This window comes from Crocuta crocuta, unplaced genomic scaffold (genome assembly GCF_008692635.1).
Source record: "Crocuta crocuta isolate KB4526 unplaced genomic scaffold, BGI_CrCroc_1.0 scaffold143, whole genome shotgun sequence".
Taxonomy (NCBI): domain Eukaryota; kingdom Metazoa; phylum Chordata; class Mammalia; order Carnivora; family Hyaenidae; genus Crocuta; species Crocuta crocuta.
In genome coordinates this window covers 8,389,323-8,395,380 of record NW_027529175.1, presented here as the reverse complement: position 1 = coordinate 8,395,380, position 6,058 = coordinate 8,389,323, and the positions used below count along the sequence as shown (strand labels likewise).

Sequence of the window (6,058 nt, the reverse complement as noted above, 5' to 3'; positions counted from 1 at the left end):
GGGAAGCCCTGAAGTTTAGCTCCTGTGAGCTCGAAAGGAAACTTTGTTGAGTGTGACCAAAATAAATTTGTAAGTGAAATCTGGCTTATTCAAAGTACTTTTTGAAAAACTCCAACTAACTCCTTCCAGGCCTCTTCATTTTATCACCACGATACAGACAAAGCGACAAATATTAACATTTCTCGTGAAAAGTCACCAGGATGCCCTTGCCTTAACGACCTGGCCGTAGAAAAGCCTGAAGAGGATTTTTTTTTTTTTAAAACCATGCCCTCTATTTGGTCAGAGCTAACTTCAAAACAAATAACTTCCCTTTTTCACAAAGAGGAGAATGCCAACAGAAGCCAGTCCCAATGCTGGCGGAGACCGCTTCCAGCGAGGCGCGCGGGGTCCCCCGAACGTCACCCCGAACCCGCCGGGGCGCGAGGGGGCCGCGGGCGCTGCGGGACAGACACACACGACCGAGCCCGGGTCCAGACCAACCACTACCACCGGAAGCCGTGTGGAATTCCGCTTTGCCGTTGGATTCCCACCTTACTGATGAAGGTGGGGCGGCGGGGCCGGGACGCGACGACCGAGGGCTCCGCAAGCACGCGCCTCCTCAGACACGGAGACGGCGACCGTCTCTTCCTGGAAATACCCCTGAAGACGAGCAACACCGAGAAAAAAAAAATCCCAAATGCGATTTGTAGGGCAACTCGCCGTGGCGGCGGGGGCCAAAGTGCCGGGGAGAAGACGCGCCCAGCACCCCGGCCCCGTACCCCGCACCAACTTTCTACCACTTAAGGTGTTTTGTCAACAAAATCCTGCCGTCCGGAAAACGCGTCTCGAGCGNCCACCTGCGGGGGGCGCGGGGCAGAGCTGCCCGCGGGGCCCGGGGCTCGCCTTACCCTGGAGCCGCGCGGAGCGTCTCCCGTCGTGCGCGGGGCTGCGAGGGCTGCCGCGGCTTCGTGGCCGTGCGTCTAAGCCCTTAAGTCTTAAGACGATAAGGCGCTTCCACGCGCGGCCCACTCACTGCAGCACAGGGATTAAAACAAGCCCTGCGGGGTCCGGGCGAGACCCCCCCGGGCGGCGCCCTCCCCTGGGCCGGCCCCGGGGTGGGTGCGCCCTGCACGTGGGATGTGCCGTTTCCACACAGGTCGCGCCCACTGAATGTACTTTGTTGGAGGCCGCAGCTTGCGTCGTGCGGACGTGAGACAAGCGTGCACTTTACGAGGCTAACCGATGAGGTGAGTAGGCCCGGCGCCCCGCCGCGCCCTCCCCGCCGGCTCCTTCCGCTCCGGCCGGGGCTTGACCTCCGTGACTGAGCGCGGCCCGGCGCCTGCTTCTCACCAGGCCCCAAGGGCTGCGGACCGTTGTCTGTGTGTCCTCGCCGCCCGGCAGAGCCCTGCTGGACGCTTGTGGAGCGCAGGGGGCAGCGCGCAGAGTGTGGCCACCGTCCAAATCCGGCCAGCCGCCCGCTTGGTTTGCTGGGTTTCGTTTTTATGGTCTCGGAGCTAAGAATGTTTTCTCACTTGTCAGTGGTTGGAGCAAAATCAAAATAAGAATGATATTTCATGACGTGTGGACATTACAGGAGATTGAAACGTCGGTGTCCTGACGGAGTCGTCCTGGAGCACAGCCAGTGCGCTGGCTCACGCCCGGCCGGCGGCAGCCTTCCCAACGCACAGGCCAAGTTCAGGAGGCGAAACGGACACGTGACGGCAACAGCCAGGAATATTTGCTCTCTAGCCCTTTGCAGAAAAAGTGGTGGACTCCTGCTCTGGATGAATGAACTCCATTCTGCTTCCGCCCTGCTGTGGTCACCTGTCTGCTGACACCCTCGGGCGACTGTCTCACTGAAAGCCAGAGTTCTTACAGTCGCGGTGAGCAGGCCCGCACTGCCCTCCCTCCCTGACTTGGCTCCAGCCACACTGTCCTCTGTGCCTCACCTCAGGGCCTTGGCGCTGCCTGTTCCCTCCGACTGGAATGCTTTTCCTCAATTGGGGCTACCCCGCCCCTCACCTCTTCATATCTTCGCCCAAATGTCACCGTACTAGGGAGGCTCTCTCTGACCGTTCTCTGTGAGGCACGTCTGTCCCTCCCCTGCCTCCCGGCCTCCGGCGGCCCCCCTGAGTACAGTTCACACTCTGAGAGCATAGGGCCTTTGTCATTTGCACCATGTGTGACGCCCAGCAGGAGAAGACCAAGCAGGTCCTGCGTCGTGGCAGAAGATGTTGACTGAGTCCCCACGACTCCCAGGAGCCAAGCTAGGTGTGGACATGAAAGGTTCCCCTTTCGGAATGGCAGTCACTCTTCCCTGGGGGACTGACTTACCAAGTCCACCCTCCCTCATGCAGGTCAGCAGGTGTGGCTCACTTGGACCCTTCCTAGAATGACTGAGTACCTACAGCGGCCGTGTAACTTAATGCCTGAGCGGGACACGCTGGCCGTGAAGTTGAGTGCTACTGACCGTGAAGCCAGCACCAGCATAAACTGGAGCTGTCCCAGCGAGTCAGGATGTGTGGTGGCCGCAGTGAACAGCTGTGTCCATTCATGTAATAAATCTTTGATGAGCACTTTCCACCCTCTGCAAGACCAGGGCAGGGTCAAGAGGTGAGGGGGGTGGTGGCAGGTGGACACCAAGCCTGGCCTGCGACGGGGAGCTGCAGCTGCCACGGTGCAGTTGGGCACTGACACAGCTGAACCCCAAAACTCTCTACTCCAGAATTGACGCCCACACGGGTGCCCCCCATCTGGATACCGCCTCTCCCCCTGGGTCCAGGTGTCTCCATGGCTGCTCTCCCCAGGACCTCTCAGGCCTCCTGGGGTGGAGGCTGGAATGGAGTTTGCAGGGCCCCCCAGGACCAGCAAGGGGAAGCCCCTGTGGCCACCACCTGTGAAGTGTTCTCATCACCCCTGTGCTCTTAGAGGCGAGAGGACTCCAGGCCCCTAACGTAAATGTGTGAAGGTGTCCCCACAGTTTGCCTCCGGGGAATCATGGCCTGGAGTGACCTTCCTGTGGGGGTAGATGAGCTTCCAGAAAGCCTGCCACGCAGCCCTGGAACCTCAGAGCTGCGCCAAATGGTTCTTGTCTTGGTGACGTTGATGTCATGATGCCAGCCTGGGGAGTGATGCGGCCGGAAACGGGCAGGTGCGGGAGCCCCGGGCACAGAGTAGGTATGTAAGGAACACCGGCCCCGGGTGCCTATCGCCGATGTCAGGGCAGGCGACCCAATGTGCCCAGGGCCGCTGCCCAGCCCCCAGCACCAGCCCTGCCGCTGAGACCTTGGGGCTTCCCTTTCCCCACTCTCAGGTGACGTGACGGGGCGAAGCAGGAGGGTAGGAGTTGTACCCGCTGGAGCCCCCGGGCCTCCAGACCTGCTCCTCCGTCTGCTCCGAGGGCGGACGGGTCCTGTCCACGTGGAGGCCCTGAGGAGGGAGACACCAGCTGGCTGGGAAAGTGAGGACGAGGAAGTGGCTGGGGGGGCCTTCACTGGAGTTTGGCCCCTTCCTGGGGTGTAGAAGAGGAGGGTGGAGGAGCATTGGGGATGAGTGTCAGACCGCTCAGGGTGCAGGGAGGTGCTGAGGTGATGGGCCCGGGGGTGAGCCTTGCCGCCTCCAGCGGACACCGTGGGGGCCAAAGGAGAGAAATCCCAGAATTGGCAAGGGGCCAGGGCAGGCAGGAGCTGCGGGGGCGGCAGCTGCGGAGCTTACAGCAGCACCTGCCAGGAGGGGCCTTGCAGCTGGCATGGGGTCCTAGGGGGCGCAGGACGCATCAAGCACCAAGGCCCTGGGGCAGGAACTGGCACCTGTGTGAATGGTGAGCCGAGCAGGACGAGGTCAGATCAGAAAGGGGCTTGAGGGTCTCCTAAGGCTGGGGTGGGCAAGGGTCCGGGGAGGAAGAGAGAAGGTAAGACTGGATGGTGACATAATCCCAGGGGAACAGCTGTGGCTGCTGCTGGAGCGAGCCGAGGCACCCAGGAGGCTCCTGGATAAGAACGGGTGCGGCGCAGGGGGCTCAGGTGGACGCATGTGCTGGCCCTGGCCCTCCTGCATGGAGGACCCAGCCTGAGGGAGCTGGCTCTGCTTTATCTTCCAAGGTGGAAATGGCTTTGGAGTTTATGGCCATTACTAGGGTTGCCAGATTTAGCAAATACAAGTACAAACGTTGCATGGGACATCTTCATACTAAAAAATTACTTAGTTGAAATTTAAAGTTTTACTGGGTATACTTTATTTCCTCTAGCAACCGTAATCATTACAGGTATAAACAATCCAGCCAACACGAAAATAAAGAAAAAGCGAGAACTCTACAATCCCAACCCAAAAGGATAACTTCGAAAACAATTCAATGTGTATCTTGCCCAGGCTTTTTTACACAAGATTGCAGATCGAAAGAACAGAAAAGATTTTGCTGTGTGTAGTCTTTTCTGGTCTACTGATTTCACTTAACAAAACGTCAACTTCTGTGTGAAATCAGCCCAGCTGTGTCCAGCTCCCTGTCCAGAACCTTCTCGGAGAAACCTGCCTGCTCTGACACCTTGGCAGCTCCCTCCAGTTACTTCGTGAAAAAACATTCTTAGCAGTGGAATTTTTTTAATTGAAAAGTTTATGGGGGTAATTACAGACTCCTATGCAATTCCAGGAAATAATGCTGAAGGACCCCTTGTTAGCTGGACTTACCCAATGGTAACTGACGTTCTTTAAAAGGATAGCGGGGGGAATCTCAGCCAGGATATTGACACTGATACGGTTCACCGACTTTGCTCCAATTTCCCCAGTTTTACTTGTCCTAATGTATGTATCAAATTCTGTACTTTTATTTTTATTTTTTAACATTTATTTATTTTTGAGAGACAGAGTGATACAGACCGCACAAGCAGGGGAGGATCAGAGAGAGAGGGAGACACAGAGTCTGAAGCAGGCTCCAGGCTCTGAGCTGTCAGCACAGAGTCCGATGCGGGGCTCAAACTCATGGACCTCGAGATCATGACCTGAGCCGAAGTCGGAGGCTTAGCGGACTGAACCGCCCACGCGCCCCAGATTCTGTACATTTTTACCACAGAAGTTGGTTCGTGGATCCACAGTTAAAATGCTGAAGAGTTGCAACAAGAATTGCCTGTGTTGCCGTCTTATAACCACCTCCCTCCTGCCCCTGCCTTGTCACTTGTCCCTGGGAGCCACTAATCTGTCCCGTGTTCCCAGAATTTTTGTCACTTTAGTACTCCACATAGTGAGTGATCTTCTGGGATTGGCTGTTTTGCTCAGCACCACTCCCTGGAGATCCATCCACGTTGTTGCGTATATTGATACTTTGTTCCTTTGTACTGCCCAGGGGCATTCCATGCTGTGGATAGAACCCCTCACTTGCACCAGCGCTTGAGAAAGATGTGTGTTCTGTTGTTTGGTGGACTGCCCTATCCCATTGGTGTCTGGTGGCTTAGAGTTCTATATGTTTGTTCACTTGCTGTCTCATAGTTCTGCTCAGAGTGGGGTATGGAAGCCCCTGATTATAATTTTAGATGGGTATTTCTCCTTTTAACTCTATAATATTTTGCTTTATGTATTCTTAAACTCTGTTATTTGATGCATACCTATTTAAAATCATTATGTCTTCCAGCCGGATAAATCCCTTTATCTTACATAATGTTCCTTTCTGTTCCCGGTAATTTTCTTTGCTCTGAAGTCTAGTTTGTCTAATTTTAATATATGGTAAAATACCTGATAATATAGCATATGATGTACATGATATTATAATATGTAATAAATAATATACCATGGCCACTCCTACAGTTTTACTAATATTTGCATTCTATATCTTTTTTTTCTTCTTTTACTTTTAACCTACCTACATTATTATGTTTGGAGTGAGTTTCCTAAGCTCGCTCGCTGTGATCGTATAGTGGTTAGTACTCTGCGTTGTGGAGTGAGTTTCCTATAGATAGCATATAGTTGAGTTATACTTTTTTTAAGTAGGCTCCACGACCAACATGGGCTTGAACTCATGATCCCGAGATTGAGAGTTGTGTGCTCTACTGACTCAGCCAGCCAGGTGCCTGAGTTGGGCTGTAATTTTTTT

The 6,058-nt window shown here is 54.7% G+C and overlaps 1 long non-coding RNA gene across 2 annotated transcripts; it reads left to right on the top strand.

The window, feature by feature from the left end:
- Positions 1-836: 836 nt before the first annotated feature.
- LOC144226601 (uncharacterized) lies at positions 837-5,767 on the top strand. 2 transcript variants are annotated; one of them, XR_013333703.1, is made up of 2 exons: positions 837-1,226; positions 1,574-5,767. It is a non-coding gene; the product is annotated as an uncharacterized LOC144226601 (long non-coding RNA). The 2 variants fall into 2 exon arrangements; XR_013333702.1 differs by having other exon boundaries at positions 1,519-5,767.
- The last annotated feature ends 291 nt before the right edge of the window (positions 5,768-6,058 follow it).